Source organism: Pogona vitticeps, chromosome 1, assembly GCF_051106095.1.
Source record: "Pogona vitticeps strain Pit_001003342236 chromosome 1, PviZW2.1, whole genome shotgun sequence".
NCBI lineage: Eukaryota > Metazoa > Chordata > Lepidosauria > Squamata > Agamidae > Pogona > Pogona vitticeps.
In genome coordinates this window covers 135,328,897-135,352,754 of record NC_135783.1, presented here as the reverse complement: position 1 = coordinate 135,352,754, position 23,858 = coordinate 135,328,897, and positions in this window count along the sequence as shown.

Here is a 23,858-nt window from a genome sequence, read left to right as displayed (position 1 = left end):
AAAAGAGGCTTACTTTCAAGAAAGTAATGGAGTTACAGTTCTCTAGAAGGGGACATTTTTCCATAGATCTCCAGGAAGTTAGCATACAGTTGTGCAAAGCACATTAAAAGTATGTCTGCATTACAAAAGCATAAAGCAGTTGTGTTTGTCCCAGCTCCACGTACTTTCAGTAGACATTCTCTCAGGGTTTCTGAGACTAGGCTTCTGACACAAGTCTTAATTGGTGTCACTTTATCAACCATTTATAAACTGGAGTTTGTTTTTTTGGGGGGTGGGTGGGTTGAAGAACTGAGTATAATACTTCGAGCAACTAGCTCAAACAATTATATTAAGCAGGTTCCAATGTTATACACTGCAGTTGCATTCTGCTTGGAAGGGGATACCGAATAGTTATGAAACACCATTTGATTTGTCGTTTTAGGATCCAAACTTCATTCTGTGTCCTGGATATATATATATTTTAATCCAACACAGGCCTGTATAGCTAGTTGGCTGTAAAAGTCTGTCTCCCAAATTTACCACCATTGGGCAGTGCTATAAAAACAACGCAACCAGTAGCTCCCAAAATCCAAGAAAATTCAAAGGTTCAACTCCTTGGGGATTCTTGTTCCTCATCTCAGCGGCTACAAATGCATGTCATTTCATTTTAATGTATTCATCATGAGCAATTTATGATTCTTGATTTTGCTTTTGATTACTGCAGGAACCAGGTTGATAGAGATTTACTTCAGGGATTTTCTATCCCATTCTTTTTCTTTACCCCACATAGATCACGATCAGCAACTGTGGCTTTATTTATATTCATAGATTTTCAGAAAGGTACTCCCTTCTGCTTTTCCCCCCCTCAAGGCTACAGTCCTGTGTGTGATGAAGATTCTTCAGGCCTTTGGACTTCGGCGAGTGTTAAGCAACCCAGCTGCAATCAGGATTTCAGCCACACGTTTTCTTTACCTTTTAGAATGAAATAGAATTACTGGTGCCCAAAATATATGTCATAGGGACCTATCTGACTCCCACCAAATTAGTCATTTACTTAGCCCCGTATTATTTCCTCTGACTGAAAGCAGCGGCTCAGTGGGAGAGATCCTTCTCATCACGAACTGCCTGACCTTTTAGATTGGTGATAATGAGCATTGCACCAGGAGCAAGCACTCTACCACTAAGCTACTGTCTCATGCGGATGATAATCCACACGGTGGCCAGAATCCTCTTGTGGAACTCTGATTACATCAACAGCTGTGGCCATGCTGCGGCGGTTTTTGCCACCCTCTCAAATTGTCCCATTATTGCTTCTCATGTTTTTTTTTTCCTTAGCAGAGAAAGTCCCAATAAGGAAAAAGTTCCAGTTGGATCTTTTCACTCGAAAGTATCCTAAGTCTGGAAACCAATGGAAGACGGCTTCTTTTCTAGAGAGCTGCAAGATTGTGGATTATGTTGTAAATTTCAGAGGGTGACTGTAGACTGTTATGTCAGTTTCAATTACTCGAGGAGTGTTTTCATTTGTCTCACCTAATTGTAAGAACCGTGAGCAAATCTGTACGTGACGTTTTGTTATTCACTGAGAAGATCCTCTGCATCAGCAGCAATGGACATTTCTCCTCCTTTTCAATCTTTATAGCTGCGTCTACCTTTGATATTTCTCTTTTTAAAAGCATGTAAGGGATGGTTTCTTCAATAAATGTTGAACAATCCTTATTTCTATGCAACCGGCAATCAGTTACAGAATAATTCCTCGGACTGTATCCTAATTTTGTAATTAAATATTTGCCAAAAATAACTTTAGCAGAGCTGGCCCCATCACTAAAAAGAAGGGGGCAGCTTCCTGAAACAACCAATGCTGTGGGTGGGCAGAAGGAGGTCTAGGTACTCTCCCCTGCTCCCCACCTGAGTCTGGCCTAGTGCTCCAGCAGAACATCAGAGGAGAGCATCTTGCCTGGTTCCCAACAGATCAAGGGCAGCTGCAACCAACTCCAGAGTTCCTAATAGACACCAGCCATCAGAAGGTCCTTCCCCCTAGTCAGAAAGACTGTTTTGTCGCACTCTTAGATACAAAACAGAACCTCTCCACACAGACTGATCAGCTCAACATTGCCGTCATAAGCAATCTTTCACACTACTTTACTGCCCTTAACTGCCTTTAACTGTCCCTACTTCCATACAATCCATCAATCACAGTCAATCAACCACAGTCACTGTTCAAGCAAATACAAACCTATGCACAAAACATATTTACACCACAAAATTGCTACACATGTCCTATTCAAACTCTTAGTGCATGTGCCCCGGGGAATTATAATGATATGATAGTATGATTCATTCAGTGAGGAAGCAAGGTTTTGTTAATTTGAATTTAGATTATCTCATTTATATAACCAGAAACAGCCTGGTATCCACTTCTCCAGTCAATATTCTGAAATGAAAATTTCAGATGTGTTTGCTCACTCTTTCACATAAGCATTACTGCTAGCATGTAAAATTAGAGGGAATTTTGCTAACTTCTTTGCAAAATATTCTGTTCACCCCCTAAGTCTGCATAGGTCTCATATTTCAAAGTTCTATTTTTAAAAAGTTACAGATAACACAGTTAGAAAAATGGGGATAAAGTTAACACAGCACTTTTTATCTTTCATAGAACAGACAGCCGGCATTCTAGGTGCTATCATGCTATTGTCTCCTTGACACTGTCTTAAATAGTGCCACTTTCCCACTCTGAATTCATATCTGCTGATGCAGATTAGAATTCCCATGACATCCTCAGGTTTGGTTGTCAGGTCTCTGAGCTCCAATTGGCATCCCAGGGAAATGGTATGTTTCTCCAGTTCCTCTGGATGAGAAGTCAAATCTCAGAGCAATCAGCATCGCAGAAGGAAAATAAATGGGTTTTCTGCATAAGGTAGCTGGTTGGGTTAAAGCATAGTTTTAAGTCCATCTCCAGCCAATTTCCAGCTTGTGCCAAGTCTCCCTGCTCAGCACGAAGGTGTTTTTATGTCTGTGGCGCTCATGCAATGTTGCATTTCAAGATGCCAGGAGAAAGAGGAGAGGACTAACGAGAGAGAAAGAGAAGTTACATGCACTTGAGTCCACCATATTATTTGATGGAAGGTAGGTAATGAAGCATCAGCTTTGCAACTCATGAGTCATGTGGCCCTTCTTGTGGCAGAAGCCCTGACAGTAGTGCCATAGGGACTGAGGGGGAAAAAAAAGCTCTCAGTGGACTGGTACTAAACTTTCCATGAGCCCTGACAACACTGCAGGACCTGGGGGGGGAAAAACTCCTCTAGGTCACGGTAAGGGCACAACACATATGAATTAGTCAACATGGTAGGAACTACCGCATCTTCTGGAAGCATTTTGCTACCTGCCCAGCCACACACAGAAGTTTCCCCCACCCCTTGGTCTGGCTTGCCACATTACCTTGATCCAGATTTTGGGGGCCATTTATCAGGATTGTTCTCATACCTTTTTTCACAATCAGGTGGCTCCGAAACAGTTGGGAGGAACCTAACCTTACCCACAAGTATTTCCTGGAACATTCCCTGCCTTTTTGTTGTTGCTAAGTGGATTTTTAAAAGGAAATCACTGTGCGTATGTTAATGTCCATGCTGTCCAAGAATAATGGGCACTGTAGGCCGACACATCTAAGGAGCACCAGGTTGGAGAAGGTTGTTCATCTACAATCTAGGACATGAAAGCATCATCAGGAAACAACCCTTTGGCTCTCTGTTTCCACAAAGCCTATACAGTAATAATAAAACAGGTCTCTAGTCTGTAGCCTGCAGATAATATGGTCAGTAATTAAAGTATTTGATAACAGCTAAATATGATATTCCATCTATTTCGAGCTCAGTCACAGCTTTACTTTTCCTAAAAAGCCCTCCATGGAATCCAACTAAAATGCATCGGAGGCCTCCAGAGCTGGCTTGCCGCAGTAAGAAGTGCCATGAACGATGCCCTCGGGCGAATTGATTCAACCTGCCTACTCTCAACACAATGCCACATTTCTGTATGGAGCCTTTTATTTGGAGAACCTCAAACTGCTTCACAGTGAGATATAAGATAATGAGGATGCTTTCAGGGGCTAGAGACAGTGCCGCTCATATGTGGATGTGAGGCTTAAATGATGACTAGAAAGAAGTGACCTCATAAAAAAGAAAGAATGATGATGAAGTGTCTGGGAACCAAGCAGATTTCAGTCCAGCACTGGTGGAAGAAGATGAAGTGTGCTTATGAAACACAAAGGTGTTGCTTTTAAATATACCCTTTTAAAGTGATCTAGGCACAACTATATTAATTATAACTATATAAAATAATTATATTAAAAAACTTTCTCTAGCAGGTAAAAGGGGTTCAGGTCCTATCCAGGACTGCGCTACAGTCAGAACCGAGGCTGCAACCCTGTACATATTTACTCTGGAATAATCCTTACTAACCTCTATGGAATGCAACTGGAAACACATTTTAGCCAAAAACTTGTATTCTTGCATGCATTTTATCCCAACAGTGCACATTTTAACAGATTACAGTGCACATTTCTATATGCATTTTGATACATTTTTAAGCCAAAAACTGTGTTATAAAACTTGGAAAAGTATGAAAACAGAAAGACGCTGGCATTCTGAACCATATATAAGTTTGCAAAGAATGGTTCAAGTTATTCTGCTTCAAAATGCAGATTATAAAAAAAAACCCTCAAACTCTCCAAGCATTCCTGGTTCTCACTTTCTGGGTGTGACTACACAGGAGAATTGAATCAGAATTGAACAATTCGGCTTTGCTGCAATTTGAATCACAGCCTGGTTATCTTTGAAACCATGATCAGCGCTAACACAGGGCAGTGGAGTGATTCAAGAGTCCACCATTCATGCTCCTTGCAATGCGAGCCACATTCTAGCACACAGCCCCTCAGCCATCCATCCATCCATCCATCCATCCTTCCTTCCTTCCTTCCTTCCTTCCTTCCTTCCTTCCTTCCTTCCTTCCTTCCTTCCTTCCTTCCTTCCTTCCTTCCTTCCTTCCTTCCTTCCTTCCTTCCTTCCTTCCTTCCTTCCTTCCTTCCTTCCTTCCTTCCTTCCTTCCTTCCTTCCTTCCTTCCTTCTCCTGCATCTGCTGACCCTTTAATGGTTTGAGCGTCAGTCGGGAGAAGTAGCCTGTGGTAGAGTTTATTATGAGAAGTTTGTTTAGAGAGCTTAGAGAGTGTGTGTCAGAAAGACTGAGGAGCTGTAAAGAAGTTACGTTGAACTTTAAGTGCAGAAAACATACTATATATTTGCATTTTATTCATGTCTGAACCATTATCATTCACATCTTAGACTCTACATTCCCCTCATATATGTTACATGTGGTCTCTCAATAAAAATATTGTTTGTTTAAATCAAACTCTGCCCATTATTTATTTTATATGTAACTGAGAAGCAGTTACCACAAGCAGAATACAAACAGACAACAATACACCCAACATGACACAAAGCTATTTGTTGCCAGTAGGGACAAAGTGATCAATTTAAAATAGAAAAAAACCTTTACACAAAACAGCTGAAAAATCTTAAAGTACCACCTTAGGTAGGACAAGAAGGCTCTAGGGCAGAACTGAAGGGGAACCCCCAAAACTGGGGTTGCTTGTTCTTTCAAGTTAATGTCTTCCCTAGCGGCATGAAGGAGTGGTGGCTAGGTTCAGGGTGATAAAAGGTACCAAGGAGGTGCCTGCAACTGCCTGAAGGGTGTCTGAAAATTAGTGGAAAAGCCATTGCTCCCTCAGGATAAGGTATACCTAGGGAAATCGTTGGAAAGGGCAGAATAAGTCAGAACCAAGTGGGCAGCATATCAGTATCATTGTTCCTGGGTCAAACCCTAAAATGGAATGCTAAAGTCTGTAACAATGTGACTGAAGAACTTTCTTAACGGAGAGCTATCAGTACCACGTTAAAATAAACACACTATACCTATACCACTATATCTTCTAATGAATACTTGACAAATATCTCTAATGCACCTATCAACTTGCATGAAAATTTACTCATTCCAGCATGTGTCACAATATGAAGGTTTTTAAAGTTCATTGCAAACTACTGTTACCTGAGCTCTCACTCTAAGAAACGAGGTCTTATCTCAATAACTGCCTGTACTGAAGAAATTTTTTGTTGTTGTTATTTAGTCGTTTAGTCATGCCCGACTCTTCGTGACCTCATGGACCAGAGCACGCGAGTCCACTATCAACAATGCATCATGTATGTATGTATGTATGTATGTATGTATGTATGTATGTATGTATGTATGTATGTATGTATGTATGTATGTATGTATGTATGTATGCATGCATGCATGCATGCATGCATGCATTCATTCATTCATTCATTCATTCATTCATTCATTCATTCATTCATTCATTCATTCCTTTTAAAAATATCCTTACTTTTTTTTCTTCTCCCAGCTCAGATGCAAAGTTTTTAAATATTAAAATCATCATCACCATTGCCAACATTATGATCAACATCCAAGTTGTGTCTATGGGCATTCCTTGAGGTGCATTTGAGGAATCACATACAATAGCTTAAGTGTTATCCAAAACAAAAAGGAAGGAAGGAAGGAAGGAAGGAAGGAAGGAAGGAAGGAAGGAAGCAAGCAAGCAAGCAAGCAAGCAAGCAAGCAAGCAAGCAAGCAAGCAAGCAAGCAAGCAAGGAACAAAGGAACGAAGGAACGAAGGAAGGAAGGAAGAATAATACTTGGAAGCTGATGCAAAACAAAGAAAGGTCTATTATCTTCATACTAGAGAGTATGTCTAAAATGTTAGGGTTCACTCAGCTATGACTACATGAAGAACTGCATGTTTTCAATAATATCTGCTTTTACAACTCAAATTTCTGATAAGCACATATAGGGTGGTGTGCTCAGAGCGGTAAACTCATATTAAAACCCCACTGAATGTTCATGCAGTGGCATAGAAATTCTCTCTTTCATAGAATCATAGAAAAATGAAGTGGGAAGGGGCCTACAAGGCCATCAAGTCTAACCCCCTGCTCAGTGCAGGAATACAATCAAAGCATATCTGCCAGGTGATTATCTTAACTTTTTCTTGAATGCCTCCAGTGCTGGAGCACTCACCACCTCCCGAGGTGACTGGTTCCACTGTCGTACTGCTCTAACAGTTAGGAAGTTTTTCCTGATATTCAACCGAAATCTGGCTTCCTTTAACTTGAGCCCATTGTTGCGTGTCCTGCACTCTGGGATGATCGAGAACAGATCCTGCCCCTCCTCTGTAGGACAGCCTTTCATATATTTGAAAAGTGCTATCGTATCACCCCCCAGCCTTCTTTTCTCAAGGCTAAACATGCCCAGTGCTTTCAGCCTTTCCTCATAAGGCTTGGTTTCGAGACCCCTGATCATCCTTGTCGCCCTCCTCTGAACTTGGCCCAATTTGTTAGCATCCTTTTTGAGTTCTGGTGTCCAGAACTGGACACAGTGCTCAAGGTGAGGCCTAACCAGTGTTGAATACAGGGGGACCAGCACCTTGCAGGATTTGGAAACTATACTTCTATTAATGCCGCCTAAAATAGCATTAGCCTTTTTTGTAGCCACCTCACACTGTTGCCTTATATTTAGCTTGTGATCTACGACAATTCCAAGATCATTCTTGCTTGTGGTTTTGCTGAGCGAGGTATCCCCCATCTTGTAACTGTGCAATTGGTTTCCTTTTCCAAGGTGCAGGACTTTGCACTTATTCTTGTTGAATTTCATTCTGCTGCCCAGTGCTCCATCCTTTCAAGGTCATTTTGAATTTTGTTTCTCGTTTCTAGGGCATTTGCTATTCCACCCACTTTGGTATCATCTACAAATTTGACAAGCATTCCCTGCACTCCCTCTGTCCCCTGAGGTAGACGTTTATTCATCATACAGAGGTCTCAGCCCAGTGTTAGGGGTATATAATCCATAGAGGGAGAAGCAGAGGTCCTTGGTGATAGCTTGAGCTCTCACTTTTTCGTTTGTTGATCTGACATTTATATTTGAGTCATCAAGAACAGTGAGGTGTTAGAAAATGATATCAGCATTTAGGCCAGAGCATCCACAACGTCTCTACATGATCACAAGCTGATTCCGCTCTACCCACAAGGGTGTCCACATCCAAATAACGAGTCCTAGGGTCTGAAGATCAGCCAATCCAAAAGGAAATGTCAGGGGAGCTGCCCAATATATCCATGAGTGCCTCAATGTCATCTCTCGTCTAAATCCTTTCAAAGCCCTTGAATAAAGTCCTATTATGATGGCATCAATTTCCTCATACTAATTCTCAGAAGACCACTGTGGCTAAGGAAGCAGTCCCCAGAGTGAATAGAGAGGACAAATTACAAACTAGTAATATGCAAAAATGTTGCAATATTCTGCTTTAATGATTCTCATTCAATTCGAGACAAAAGAAGTTTCTCTGAAAACAAAGGAGCTTCTGCATATTGTCTATATCCCTGCTCTACCTCAAGATAGTGGACACCCCTAAAATGTCATGGAAGGTATAATAAAATGTGTCAAAAAAGACAAAGAGAAGTATAACAAGGGAGCTGAATTCAAAACGTTCAACTCAGATATGCATTTTTGCTGACTCTGCTGGGTTGTCCTCCATTTGGAAGAGAACATGGGGGAAGAAAATGATCTTTTCTTTGTAACTAGGCCCATTCCGCATGAACAAAACGCTAGGTAGCATTTAATCTCATAACATTGTAAATCCTCTTTGTTTTCCATGGGCGCAATTACACACATATTTAAAACAATAATAATTAATAATTTGATAAAGGAGCACAAAATAATGTGGTTGGGCTTTTATGCATCTTGTTTGCTTCAGAGCTTTATTCAGAAATAGGAGTCTGGGCCTGTACAGCCAACCAGGCATACTTAGATCTCAGAAAAGTAGCTTCCCTCCTCACCCCCTCTCTCTTTTTCTAAACAGTTTTGCCCCTTGTATCTCAGCTCTACCTCACCTTTGCATTCGTTTACTGGACTTAACCGACTTTGGACTGGTTACCCACCACAGGACATTTTGGAAATATATTTCTATGACTGTTCAACTAAGCATGATCTGCGCAGCCCTTTTGAGCCTCCCTATTACCACTTTTGTTTTCAGACGCCTGACTTGTTTATCGCTATGGAGATTAGTTCCCTTGGCTAGCCTTTTCCAAGCGTGGTGTAAAATGACAAGAAAATCCCTGCGCTGTGTTGTGGCAGGGGGTGGAGAAGGGAAACAGAGCAGGATAACCTCCCGCTATTGTCAAAGCCCAAGATCCCACGGAAAGAGGATTATTAAAATTGAACTTGGACAGATAAACGGAAAGCTTAGTGACACGGTGAGATACAAAGTGATAGCATACAATGACAGGCCCCATCTTGGCTGAGGCACCAGAGATCCAACCCCAGACAACTGGAAGCAAAAAATAAAAAATAAAAAAATCACACACACACACACACACACACACACACACACACAGAGAGAGAGAGAGAGAGAGAGAGAGAGAGAGAGAGAGAGAGAGACTTTCTCCTGATAATCCACCCCCTCAATTACACAAATTAATCTGTCAGTGGTTTCTGGTTGAAACACACAGAAAAACGGAAGTACCACAACTGGCACTGTAACCAACAACTGTGTGTGTGCACAGTTCCACTGAGTGCAGGGCAGCCTGTCACAGGGTCGGGTAGCAGGCCTTTCCACTTGACTGCCGGAGCAAATGGACTACTTCTGTCAGTCTGCCTATTATAAACAGAAGCCGTTAATGGATTAATTTGTGTAATTGACCAGTTGAAGGCTTCATCAAAGGTTAAAATAGCTCTGTTTACTTGTGGCTGGCCATCTGGCTTCTTTGTTTCTGCTCCTGGCTTCCTCCTCTCCTTGCTGTAGCGTCCAGTCTGTTCCAGGCAAACCCCTACAAATCATCTTAGGTTTTATATCGGTGTCCACACTTGCTGTTAGCAATCAACAGCTGCACATTAAAAATATATACAACCTCTGTGTATATATATACAAAAAAGGGGAACCAGAATCCTTTCTGATCAGACAAACAGGCTGAAAATTGCATATATTTGGAGGTGGGGGGGTGTACATTTGGAGAACCGCATACAAATATATTGGTAAGTTATCATCCAAACTAAAATGACAGTTCTCAAATTGATGCAGAGAACAGGCAGAACGAACCTGACTTTGGAAAACTGAGGAAATGAGAAAAACTGGATTTCATTCATTCCTAGGCAGGCACTACTTACTGTAATTAAGAATTTTGGTTAATATCTCTAAAATCTTTTAGAAGTTTAAAACTATAACTGCAACATAATTTGGATGTAATGAGTTACAAGTAGTGCAGTTCCCAGCAATAAACTGCTTTTTTCATAACAAGTATACAGTATATCATTTCAAAAGTAACTCCTCAAGCAGAGGGAGGAAAGTAAAAAATTCAGTCAGTTTGTACATAGTTTAAAAGGCCATTTTTGGCGTTGTTCTTGTTTTAAGATTATTTTTCAGAATAAAAAAAGTCATTTGAATGGCCACATGTATGGCCATTTTAAGGGCATTTAAAGGATATCTACCTACCTACCTACCTATGGCCATTTTGGGGGCATTCTCAGAGACCTTTCGAGTGGAACTTCTCAAGTGTTATACCATTCTGTTTTCAATCCTATTTTTTTCCCCAAGGGTAATATGGTAACAGTTTGAGAACTTTAACAAGTTACTTAAATTGAGGGGCTATTAACAGTAATGAATTATGGTTGTTGTGGGTTTTCCAGGCTGTTTGATCATGTTCTTAAGGTTTTTCTTCCTATCGTTTCACCAGTCTCTGTGGCTGGCATCTTCAGAGGACAGGAGTCAGAACTCTTTCTGTGTTCTGTTGTAATGAATTACTTTCTGAGGTTTTGCTGCTAGTTACATAATTTAGGGAGCAACTAGAAAAGTGTTTGCCTCACTGTTTGTGTCATGGTCCTCACTGTTCTTTTCAATGTTTATTTAACTGACTAAACAATGTTATTGTTAGTTGCAAGTAGATTTTGGCATGAGTAAGCAGTATATTTTGTTCAGTTTCCAAGGCCTGTTTTTTATTTTTGTAAATATGTATGTATGTGTAAGTATGTCTCAAAAATCTTGAATAATAGGAAAGGTAAATACTTAGGATGGGGAGTGAGAGGATGGAAGTTAGCCTTGGCTAGCTCACACTTCTAGTTTCCATTGAGAGGGGGGAAATCTCAGCAGCATTATCTAGACATAGTGCTTATGAGAGGGGATATATTCCTCTGTGTTATTTCTACATCTCTTCTTGCAGGAGAAAAGCTTTTGAAACAGTTTGTTGTTGTTGTTGTTGACTGCTAATACTTTTTCTGTGTCTGTAGCCTCTGCTTCCCCTTCGTTCAGCCTACCAGTAACCAGATTTCAATTCACCCTTCCTAACTCATTCACAATCCATTTGCTGTTTATTTGTGAGTGTTTCTGTGTTGACCCCATTGTTTTTTTCAGGAGCATGTATGTGGGGGACAAGTTAGGCAGATACACAGAATCATTGCTACTGTTTGCTAAAAGTTATGTACATTAGAGATGGGGACGAACCAACAAAATGGTGATTCATCTTGGTTTGTGGTTCATCAAGGTTGATAAACAACAAAACATGAATTTCCCTGTGGTCAGTCGATGAACCACAATTTGAGTTGTCAGCCTGTGACTGTCTTTAGAAAAAAAAAGACGCTGAGCCCCTGCTCCCAGAACCTGCCCCCCACCCTCTCCCCACTGCCTCCATCACCTCCCCACCTTGTCCTGCTGCCACCTCTACCGCTGCCATCTTCCCCGCAACCTCTGAGCTGCTGTCGGTGGAATGGAAGCTAGGCTGCCGGAACAGAGGTTTCCATTTCTGAAGCCTAGCTTCTGTTCTGTTGCAAACAGCTGGGGGTGTGTGTGCTTCCCTTCGGGCAGCCAGGCTTGCCTTTTCTATCTATGCGTCTGCCAAACAGCTGATCTGCAGGCACACAGACAGTGCAAACCTGGCTGACCGAAGGGAAGCCCCGCTGCCATCTTTGCAAACAGAAGCTGGGTTTCTCTTCCAGAAGCGTAGCCTTCCCTCTCTGCCTATGCCCTTGAGGAACAGCTGATCTGCATGGGCATAGGCAGAGAGGGAATCTGCTATGAACAGGTGAGTATAAAATGGTTATATTCATCCCTTCGTATTCATCAGGGTCTCTGGAACTAACAAATACGAAGGGATGAATATCCGACCAATCCAACAATTTGTTTTTATATTCGCCTCCATGTCTAATGTGCATTCTTCTGCATTTGTAAGACTACAGTGCAAGCATAAACACTGCTACTTGGTTCAGAATTCAGCATCCAAACAGTCACAGCTATCAGAAGAAGAAGAAGAAGAAGAAGAAGAAGAAGAAGAAGAAGAAGAAGAAGAAGCTGTTGCCTCTGACTCTTAAGGCAGCAGAAGTAGGCTTGCAAAATACAAACAGTGTCTTGAGACAGGAGATCAGTAAAACTAGTTTAGTGACTGGGATTTCAGTATTCTACATCCCTTCTTGTTCTTGTTCAGAACAGGAAGAATGTTGAAAACAAGAACTTCTTCTTCCATTATAGGACCTTCTAAAGGTCCTTAAATGCACAAGGTCACCATAAGTCAGAAGTGACTTGACACATGTCAACAACATTTTATTCTTTCACATTTGCTACCAGGAGCAACCAAGCAGCTTGATCTTTAGCATGTTTACTTCTAAGTCCTGTTAAGCTTGCAAGAATTAATTCCCAAATAAATATGCATACAATTTCAGGCCAAATAAGCAAACTGGCTTTACTCAGATTTCAAATTTAGCTGTTTTCCCTGCAGAAATTTGATTCCCTCACTCTCTTTCAGTAGTCATGGTATATTTGCATACATGTAGTTCCAGCCACACTGTCCCTGCAGTCGCTACTGGATACATGAGGGTAGCTGAGTTGTCTTTTGATTACTACATAGATAAATGACAATCTCTCTGCTGTCAAGTTCCTTCTTTGGCTTTTTCAGTCTTAGGCAAAACCTTTCTGTGAAGCAGCTCACTAGTATGACACACTGATGTCTCTTGCTAGTAGTATAGCTCTTCTGACAACACACTTTCCCACAACTGGGACAGATTGGCATTCAGAGTACGAAGCTACCTTTACAGGCTGTAGCATCAGGCACTTTTAAGAGTAGTAGAATTTAATTTCAGTCCTTGGGTGGTTGGTCTGATCACAATACTCCAAAATTCATAAATTATGTTCAAGGTGGAAATGATTTGAGATGTATTTACATGTACTTTTAAATGTGGTAGGAACCAAAATGTACGAAGCCATCCATCCAGGTCTACAGTTTCGTGCGATTTCTTCTTAAGAGTCTCTTTTTAAAAAGCTCTGTATTCAGTTATGTCATCAATACTTATGGCAGGTACAGTGTGGTCTTCCCTGTGCATGAAGTAACTGAACCGATTGAATTGGCTGGTGCAAGTGAAGGAGAAAGTGGCTTCACTTCATTTCTGAAGAACTCAGGATGAACAGAATGTGAGGTATAAAAAAATAATTCTTAGTATTTATATTTCTGCCTGCTCTAGTGAAATGAAGGCAAGAAGTTTTACTACCTTTTGTTATAGCCTCTCCCCAAAATGAGAGACGGGTCCCCTAAACCCAGCCTCAGAGAATCCGACATACGGCATCACTCTCTACCGTTTGATCATCACTAGAGCGTCTGCATAGATGCCATTATTGCCATTGGCAGCAGTGCCAAGGCCAGGCCCAGGCCCCTGGCCTCAGAACGAGGGAATTCTTTTTTAAAAAATTTTTTTAGTTTTTCACTCTATCTTCATTGGTTTGTGCTTATCAAACATCGGGTTATTTATTTATTTATTTATTTATTTAATTTATATCCCACCTATCTGGTCGTGTTATATGATTTGCTTACAATTATTTGATTTTTACACCTCAGTGTCTTCCCAGTTGTCCCCCCAAATTCCAGGCATCTTTCAGACATTCAAACCGTTCATGTACGTATTTTAGTATATAATATGGCTACTATTATAATATTACTTTCACAGTGTACAATATTCTCAAGATCTTCTAATATGAATGAGGGAATGCTTATTACTGTTGCTGGAGGAGAGCCTGACCTCCATGTTATGCAGCAAAATCCCAAAAGTCATTACTGAAAGGGGGAGGAGATGGTACAAACATGTAAGTTTCAAACATGTAAGTTTTGGATTGGAACTAAATTCGGTAGACAGTTACTAGATAATCCAGGCTTCATCCTTGCCAAACATGGGGATGTTTGGCCATGAACCATTAAGGCTATCATTTTTATTTTATTTTATTTTAAAGAATGACTTCATCCTCCATGCGCACGTGTTTTGCAACTGGAAAATATTTCAAAGACCTCCCTTGGCTTTCTGAAGAGCAAATGGCTTCTCCTACGTACAGGTTTAAACATTTTGAACTAATCCATGCGGGAATTCTGAAGAACCACAAGCTCAAAATGTTTGTTTTAAAATGGAAAAAGCATTTCATTTATTACATCTGGGCATGGGCAGAAGAGACTTCCCTGGCGGTTGCCCCTCAGTGGCTTCCAGTACTTTGCCGTTTTACTTAAAATAGTGGTTACCTCATGCTTCAGCAGTGTTGTTGCAATTCCTGGCATGGGTGGGTGGGTATGAAGTGAATGCCACAGTGCTAGAGGAACACGTTTACTGCAGGGATTTGTGACATTTCCAATCACAGATTCAATGGCTGCTTCACTTGGGGCCAAGCAACACGCAGAGAGCGGGGGAAAGCAACCCTCTTGGCTCCCCATCTGAACAGAATGGCTGTTTCTGCCCCCACCCCCTGCTGATTATCCTTTTAATGAACTGCCCTATAAGAGACCTTAAAATGTTTCCATTCTGCCTGGTTTTTTTAAAAAAGGATCTTAGTCTTACTCTATCTGTCACAGGGGAAGGTGTTTACCACTATGGCACTTCCCCACCCACCAGATATAATGATATTCCATATAGAGTTCCACTAGTAATTAATGAAGGCGGCAACCAAAACTAAATATTATATCTTTCAAACTGGGGTCCTGTGAATAGGTTCATCTTCCGCAGGAGGCGAACCTTGAGTTTGCGCGGGAAGGAGAGTTGGAGGAGGCTCTGAATGCTTAACATGAGTCTTTTTATTATCTAGCAAATTCAATTCAACAGTTTCAAAGGGATCCAATAAACTCAATTCTGGTAAAATCCTATAACTTCGTACTTTTACATCTGGCCTCCTCAAATCACTCCTCGCAGAGGGGCCGGTCCAAACCGCTCCCAATCGGTCATGGGCTTCAGGGGGGTGCTCCTCACGGCTCAAACTGTCCCACAGCATGGGTGACTCGCCCAGTCCCCCTCACGTTGTGGACAGAGTAAAGAGGGACTGGGATGGATCATCCTCCGTCCCTCACACTGGTTGCGAGGATACACCACAACAGTCCATTCCAGCGGTTCTAGATCACCCTCCTTCGCGTATAAGCCCTTTGGGTCTGGCAACAAACCTCCTCCAATCTGGAGATTTGGAAAGTTTTTCATCAGACCCGTGGTGCCTTCTTGCCCAAAAGCTTGCCCAAAAGTCTGCACTCCTCGGTTCTTTCTCTCCGGTTGTCCTCCGTCCATTATAATTCTGAAACTTTGCGCATTCTCCTCCTCCTTTATAGCCTCCTCCCAGATAATCAGGTCCAGCCCCCCCTTTGTCAGCCAGACACACCTCTAGTGACACTTTACATTCCACCTATTCCTGTCCTAGCTCCACCAGTATTCCCTCCACGCAGCCGCAGCTTTCCTCAAGGGTCTCCTCACTAGAGGACGGCACACTGACCTTCTCTCCTTCACAGGTCCAGATCAAGATTACATTTGATACAAAAAAATCTTGGATTTTTGTTAAATATGGTCAGAACATAAAGGGAGGGCTAGGGATACCACAATTCATGAAGTATTATGAAGCCTTTGAAATTAAAGTAATAAAGTTTATACGGACAGAATAAGTTCCAGACTGAGTTGACATGGAAAGAGATGAGGATATTGGTGTAGTTAACACTTATATTTATATAATGGAACCAATCAGAAAGAAGGAGCAAGTACAAAATCCTTATACTTGTGAGACATTGAAAATATGGCGTAAATACATGAGATTATTTGCTCCACCTATATGCCCTCTATGCCCTATACTGGATTATCCAAAATTTAAATCAAGAGAAAAATATGTGCAATTCAAAAATTGGAAAAGAATTAGAATTTATAGAATAAGAGACCTATTTGACGCAGGGAAACCAATAACAATTAGACAGTTAGAGGGCAAAACAAAGGAAATAAAAACTAATTGGTTACAATTAATACAGGTAAGAAATTTGGCAACTCAATTATACCCAAGTTCTGGACCTATGAGAACACTCACGGAACTAGAACAATATAATATAGAGAAAGATCAAAATACTGTAAAAGGAAGGGAATAACTTCAGTAATATATAAACATTTGGTTGAGAAAGCATTTCCCATGGGTATGGGATCTAAAATAACATGGGAAACTAATCTGAATATCAATATATCAGAGAAAGAATGGATGAAAATATGGACTACATATCCATATAAATCAATATCAGTCAAAGCGAAAGAAATGGTTTTGAAGGTAGTCCATAGATGGTATTAGTACCCCACAAAATTACACAAGATTAATGGAGAAATCTCAGATAGGTGCTGGAGAAACTGTGGAAGTAAAAGCACACTAGAACACATGTGGATCTCTTGCCCCAAAATGGAAGCATATTGGTGGGAAATAATTAAATAGATAGGAACATTGTTGAATCAAAAAATAATTAAGAATGAAGCTTTATTATTATTTTCAATATCTAAGGACGGAAACGAAAAATTCTTCAATAAAGACCTAATTGCACATCTTATTGGTGCAGCAAGAGTTGAAAATACACAAACTGGGGAAATGCTCAAGATCTTTCGGTACAAAAATTTGAGAATAGAATCTGACAAATGGTCCTGATGGAAAAGCTGACCAATCAAATTAAAATATATAGAGGGGAAATAAAACAGGATAAATGTATGAAAACCTGGCAGACATTATTAACACATGGAATTAGCTCAAGAAAAGAAGAATGTGATATGGGAAGCAATTTGGATTCCTGGCATGTAATATTTTTAAAAGAATTAAGTATGTTAAAATATGAACTAATGGATGTATAAAGAAAGACAATCTACTGGGGGGGGGGAACAGATTCTTGGATTTTTCCACCTTGTTTGGTGTCTCTTTCTGAATGGTAGTGAACACAGAAGGGGTCCCTCTTGATTGCTCACAATGTGTTATCAACATTTATGTTGGCCTTTATTATGTAGAGCTTGGCATCCTCTTTCCTGCTGGCAATGTGGGCACAATGCTGGAAGAGAATATCAGATCATTTTCTGGCATTTTGAATTGTGGGGATAGAAGCAATATCCCACATTCATACACCAGAGGTGTTTTAAAAGACTGACTCATTCTACTAGGCATAAAAGTAATTGTGCATCCACTTAGACTCTGCATCATAAAGGAGAAGAATAAATGCACTCAAGCCACAATGCAGTTTTTCAAGCTGGGCTAGCACTAAACATCACAGGTGAACGGTGTTGATATGTCTTCCCCACATAATTTACAGTTGGACATTATATTGAGATGTTTGCATGACGTAACTCAGGAAGCAGATATTTAAACCAGTTTTGACATTACAACAGATTGATACTCAAAACCTCCAAGCTGATTTGGCTGTTAGGAACACATGTGTTGTGCTGAAGGTAAGACCCCATCTGTAGAAATAATGCATGTATTTAAAGGGGTTTTTAAATTGTAACATTTTAGCACATGACACCTTTTTCTCAGCAATGGTCAGGGGAATGCTGTTGGCAGTGTGTGTGCGCACACGTGTGTGTGTTTAAATTATTTCCAAGTTTCTCAACTCACTTAGCAAATGCTTCATGATCACACTTACAGCATATTGGCATTACAAACGATGGAACAAAAGTACAGTGGTACCTCGACTTGCGAACGTCTCCACTTACGAACATTTTAAGTTACAAATGGCTCCATTCGCAAAATGTTTGCTTCGACTTGCGAACGCCCCGACTTATGAACAGAAACAGGCAGGGGGAAAGGGTGGGGAATTTGAATTTACTGAACTGTTGGTGGCGAAGAGGCTGCTTCTTTGTAGCTCTTTCGCCCCAACAGTTAGGGAAAGGGATGCGGTGGGAGTAGCCCAGAGCCAGGAGGATCGGATCTCCTGGGTGCTCTGGCATGGGCAGCAGGGGCGGCAGAGGCAGCGGAGCGCCGGGAATTTTTCCGCCATTTGAATTTCCCGCCATCAGCCCGTGGAGGGTGGCGCGGAGCAAGTGGAAGGCGAGCTGGGAGGCAAGCGGCCAAAGAAACCCGGCCAGGCTCAAGCCTCCCAGAGGCAGTGGTCAGAACCCCAGGAGACCACGCTTCGGATGGGTAAGGTGCTCCTTTTTCCTTTTTAAAAAAACTGTTCTGGGTGGGTTTTGGAGAGTGGGTTTGAACTGGGGGGTTATGTTTCTGTGCTGTGTTGTCTTGTTTTTGGATTTGTGTGTGTGTGTGTTCTGCAGTCCCAGTGTGGGACGTGCTCTGTTGTATCTTTATTTTGGTATTTTTTTGAAATGCTGGAACGGATTAATTCCATTCCCATGAATTTCAATGGGAAATGGTGCTTCGATTTATGAACATTTCGACTTACAAATGCCGTTCCAATACGGAATACCATAAGTTTGTAAGTCGAGGTACCACTGTATATAAAGAATAAGCTGAATAGGCTTCTCTGGTCATAGAATGAATTCAATGCCTGCAATACTCTGTTATTTCTTTTTTAAAAATCCCGTCATAAAAATCAATCTTATAATGTTGGCAAACATCAAGGAGTTGTAGCTTTGAATTCTATCAGTTAGGAATCTTTTTCTGAAAAAAAGGAGTTACTTTCATGGCCAGTATTGACCCCAAGAACTCTACAGCCATCTCCTCACCCAATGCAAAAAGTGTTTTGGAGGCTATATGTTTCGAAAGACGTTGTCTCCAACCCCATAATGGTGAACTCTTCCTTAAGGCTGATACATTCCTCTTTGAGCCCCTACCTCTGTTCTCTGACATGGGGCCAGTGGTGCATTCCCAATTACAGTGCTCACTTTCTAGAACTCTCTCTCTCTCTCTCTCTCTCTCTCTCTCTCTCTCTCTCTCTCTCTCTCTCTGGGGAGGTCTACTAGGTGCCTGTACTATCATCCTTTCAATTCCAGGCAAAGTCTGATTTATTTTCCCAGAGTTTTTTTTAAAAAAATGTAAAGAATGTGTAGCTGTGATTCTTTTAGCACTGTTCGTAATGGCTGTTCTTCAGAAAGAAAAGTACTGCTATAACTTCTCTCCTCCGCTTTATTTATATACTGGCTTGAAAACTGATGTTAAAGTACAACATGGGCAAATAAAACAAGGGAGTTAGACAACAGAATGGGAGGTCAGCCACTCAAAGGAGGAAAGTTAAAAATCCAAGTTTGTGCACTTACACAGTTCTTTTCAGTTGCTGTCTATAGGTTCAATTATGATTCCTTAATGAGAGGGCTTCATTTGTCCTGATTAGGAAGGACCTTCACATTGGTGTTTTATTCACTACAGTTTTGCTCTGTGAGTATCTTAATGTCTCATTCAAAACAGGAAAGACTGGGCCTACTTATTTATTTTAATTAGGCTGGGAAAAAATCTAGGATTCATGTAGAATGCCAGAGAGGTGGGCTTGAGAGACAAAGGGAGGGCATTTAATGAGGATGTAAATGGAGATATATCATTGCAGCCTTTCCTCCCTCTCCACACACACTGTGCCTGTTCATCCACAGTGCTCTGCCACGGCAGCCAGAGAAAGCTTGGGAGACCGGCTTTCGTACTCCAGTTCCCACAGTCTGGCTAAAAATTTCTGGCATCAGTAGTCCAACAGATTCTGCCTTCAAGTTCTGTCACTGTCTGTATGTTGTCCTTTGTATTTCACAGTATTAAGTGTATGGACCACATGGTTCGCATCATCACTTCCCACACATCATCGCTGGCCCCAGTTTAGGCAGCAGTAAAAAGGGAGAGACACCAGGTGGCCCAGCCCCCTCCCCATGTAGCTGTCATGCACATACTGTATGTTATTGCCATTTGGCAGAGCCCCAGCCATGTGAAACATTTTCATAGGTCTGCTGTAGCATAGATCAGTGGTTCTTAATGTGGGCGATAATGCCCCCCAGGGGGCGATTTCATTTTTCAGGGGGGCGGTAGAACGAAAAGGGGAGGCGTAGGGGCGCTGGAGCAGAAGGGGGCAGTAGGGGAGCGCTGGAGCAAGCCAAACCTGTGAAGATGGCTGCAGCCTTTTTACAATGTGCATGAATATATATTTTCCTCCAATTTTAATTTAGTTTCAGAGTTTTCATCTTGAAATTTTTAGTTCCTGCATTGCGGTTTGTTTTTATGCCCTTTTTATATTTCTTTTTGCGTCTTAAAATTCGCTTGCAACTAAATCATTACATGTTACTTTTTGGGGGCATTCCATTTTCTTGGAATTGAATTCTGTTTTCAGGGGTCATTGGATTTAAGTCTCTTAAATAAATAAATAAATAAATAAATAAATAAATAAATAAATAAATAAATAAATAAATAAATAAATAAATAAATAAATAAATAAATGAGATATCATCACTGTGGGGAGGAGGGGCGATGATAACTTCCTCAATGACTCAAGGGGGCGTTTCTTTCAAAAAGGTTAAGAACCACTGGCATAGATGATCATCATCAGGCTGTGGATTCCCCAGTAGATAAGAGCCATGGAAGAGGTGAGATGCTGATTTTTTTTTTATTCCCCTATGATAATACAGGAGAGGAAAGTAAACCAACACCATCCAGGTATTTTGGACAAGTGTTCCCATCAGCAATGTGCATCTTAGTCCATGATCACTGACAAGGCAAACTGTAACCCAAGGATGGAGGGCATCGGGTTAACTACCTCTGCAGTATAAAGACAGGTAGTTTCTTCCCACCATTGCACCAAAATGGACACAGGTTCCTTCTTTCCATGCCTAAAGTATGAACTTTTAAAAAATCTATCTTTCCATAGGATGACAGACATAGCTTTAACAGGGTTCAAAGTAATGGAGGAAAGAAGGTGGGGAAACCAAACAAAACTAATTCCTCCAAGAACTAAACCGAGGGTGAAGCAAGCTGTATAAGCTCCAGAGTGCTCATTATTTAAGAATGACCTCCGTAAACCTTGATTCAGTCCTTGTTTGCTCCAAAGCTGGCTGCCAAAAGCCTTTCTCTTCAGGCTGACTTTGGCCACAAGAGGGTTGATTTTTCACTTCTAGCAGCTGCTCCACGAGCCTGGGCCAACCTGCTTCCCATCTGCCTGATTACATCACATCATGCCAGTACATCCAGCATGGCAGATAACCCATTGCTAATCCATCAGGGCTGACTGAAGCAGACATTTTTCTATTTCAATCCGCTTACAGATACACTTCCTTTCCATTATTTTCTAGTAGTATAATGGTAAGACACTGCAACAGAACTTGAAAAGCTCTTCCTGATATTCTTTTGTCTGAATCAACCATGGCTTGTTATGAGAAAACCCTCAAAATGCATACAGATATATCAACAGACAGGAGTCACTAAAATGTATCTGACTTTGTCGTTGAACTAATGGATGCAGTTTCTCTGGAGCCAATGCCCTCTTTTTGGTGGATGCTGCTACTTTTCTCTGTGTTTTCCACCATTTTTATTTTGATATATTTTTCACTCCTTTTAGATTGCTCTGTTTGTCATATATTTTAATGCATTTTATTTTTTTTAACTCTGTTGGAAATTGTCTTGGGCGTCCCCAAGCAGAAGAAAGGTGCATAAATTAAAATGATGAATGAACAATAAATATTGAAATGCATTCATTTTCTCTTTCTTTCTTTCTTCCCTTCTTTTGCCTCAACCATCAGGCCTTTTAAAATATCAGGTGTGCCACACATTTACCCGATTAAGCACTGTTCAGTGCATTAATTTTATTTATGTAAAAAGTTAATCCTCAACTAAAAAGACTAAAGAATACTTAACAAAACAAAAAATTGCTTGAAGTAGAAATGTATGGAAGGAGGAGGCGACATGGTAGTCCTAAGGGTACACAACTCAATGCAAAGCAGTGGAGAAGATGTACATCTTCTCCTGCTTTCGTTTTGATTTGTTTTGTTTAAAAATCCCATGCTATTTCTACATTGAACATGGGGGGGAAATGAAATTTCTGATAAATTCGTATCAAAAAGTAATTAAAATAAAACCCTTATTCATCTGCACCGGCCAAATTCAACACCTCTTTTTTCCAATGTAGAAAGGAACATATCAAGGTACTTCTTAATTTTTTTTAAAAGGTGGTAATTTTGTACCACAACCATAATGAAACACACAGGCATTCACTCTCAGACTTGCAAACTCTATGTAAAAGTATTCAAATTCCTATCTGGTTTTCTTTCAAAAAACTTATTTCTGTCCCAAATGGGACATTAGCAAATTTTGATACATTCTTATTCAAAAAGAAGCCAAAATCAATGTTTCTGTGCATGGCTTCTCCAAACACTTACAGATGAAGTTATGTCCTTCTGAAAACACTATCAGATAAATCACTCCTATCCACTGTCAAGCCATTTCTTTTCTGAACTCAGTGACCTGGCCTATAGAAAAAGTAATATAATCAACCAATGTGTCCACTTCATGCACCTCCCCAATTCAAGCTCATTTATTATCCTTCCACTTACCTGCTTCATTGCTAGAAAGCAGTGCTATTGCCTCATTTTCTCATTGCTTGTTGCCATATGCTTTGGATTTTAGCACATATGAATAGCTGAAATGTGCTACCACCTTTCTCACACCGCGCAGCGTTCTCATTTGGCACAGGAAAGATAGACATGCATATGAACGGTGCAAGACCTGATATGTATAGTGGAAGAAGAGCCAGGATGGGGTGTGGTCAACCTTTCCATTCATAAAAGGCTACATTGCATGTCCAGAATGTAAGAACGGGCAGGTAACTTCCAGGGGCAAGAGAATAACACAGGAGAAAGGTACACTGGCTGTTTGGTTGGGTTGGCCATAGCAATAAATCCAGGGAAAAGGATCCCTCTTCACAGGTTTAAATGTCAGCCGCAAACATAGTGCAGGGCTTTGGGGATGGCTGTTACTTTTGAGGTGGCACACACAGGCAGAGAAGGTATAGGTGTACCTGAACTATATGAGAAAAGATGAGACAGCAGGTTCACATCAAGGCTACACCTGATACGTTTAATCTCTATTTATTGTTGATTTAAGCTGGTTATCTTGAGGCGTTTATTCTACAGCATTCTCTGATATACAACATTGTTACTTTATTATCAGAAATACTCTGCTATCCAGCTCAGTTGATTTCCTCCAAGGAACCCATTTAACTTCAATCCTCTGTTTATCCAGCTTTGTTAATCAAATATATTTGGGATGTTGGAGGCTTTTCCAAGTTGTTTGATGCATCTTGTTTAATCATCATCATCTTAGAACTGCAGAGCTGGAAAGGGACCCTGTGGATCATTGAGTCCAGCCCCTATCAAGGAGGCACAGCGGGGGAATTGAACTCCCAACCTCTGGCTCCATAGCCAGAGACCTCAACCACTGAGCTAGCCAGCAGTTCAAACAAGTCTGTTTATTTGATGATGACTTGTGCATCTAACCCCTGGAAAAAGTTGGCAATAACAAGATATTTACTATTTAAGGCAAGCTTTGTAATACATAAGCACATGTTTTGTTTTTAAGAGGATGTGGACAGGAT